At 38.9% G+C, this 761-nt stretch overlaps 1 non-coding gene across 1 annotated transcript; it reads left to right on the top strand.

Moving 5' to 3' along the window:
• Nucleotides 1-299: 299 nt before the first annotated feature.
• TRNAR-CCU (transfer RNA arginine (anticodon CCU)) lies at nucleotides 300-372 on the top strand. The gene has a single exon. It is a non-coding gene; the product is annotated as a tRNA-Arg (tRNA).
• The last annotated feature ends 389 nt before the right edge of the window (nucleotides 373-761 follow it).

Genomic DNA, 761 nt, shown 5'->3' with positions numbered 1-761 from the left:
CATCAGCAGATGATGATGATGGATGCTTGTGTTGATGATAGACGCTTGTGTTGAGCCCGAAACGTCGTGATTTATTTTATTTTATACCTACGTGAATTTACCGAAAGAACCAAAGAGTGTGGATTCCTGAAGTCACGAAAGCTTCAAATCAAGAGAGTTTTAAACAGTGTACTTTGGTGACAATTATCAACATTGATAAAGCAAAGAATAAAAGGGGAAATACATATCCATTTCTATTATTATTGTGAGTTTATTTAAGAAGTCTGTACATAAGCCAGGTTTTCATCATGCTACATGTAGCCCCAGTGGCCTAATGGATAAGGCACTGGCCTCCTAAGCCAGGGATTGTGGGTTGGAGTCCCACCTGGGGTAGCTGAGAAAATGTTGTTCATTTTGTAGACGTCAAGTTTATGAATCTGACGATTAGAAGCGAAGGTGGTACTGTGCCGATCGAAGAGAGTTTGAAATCAGTGTACTTTGGTGACACGAATCAACATTGATAAAGCAGAGGGGACGAAAGGGGGAAATACATATCCATTTTTAAATCTTTATTTAATCCTTTATATTAAGTTCACCTGCTTGCTTGCTTGCGCGCTTACGACCGTGCAAATCTTTCGGTCGTTTTTAAACCCACTTCCCGTGATCCAATCGAGCTGACATTTTGCACACAGACTCGTTGTGCGTGACAATTTATTTTCGTGAAAAATGTTTTTCCAAAATTTTCCACTTTTTAGGAAAAAAAAATGTCACTAACACAATCA

The sequence above is a fragment of the Lampetra planeri genome, chromosome 21 (genome assembly GCF_965212315.1).
Source record: "Lampetra planeri chromosome 21, kcLamPlan1.2.h2, whole genome shotgun sequence".
NCBI lineage: Eukaryota > Metazoa > Chordata > Hyperoartia > Petromyzontiformes > Petromyzontidae > Lampetra > Lampetra planeri.
This window is presented reverse-complemented; position numbering and strand designations above follow the sequence as displayed.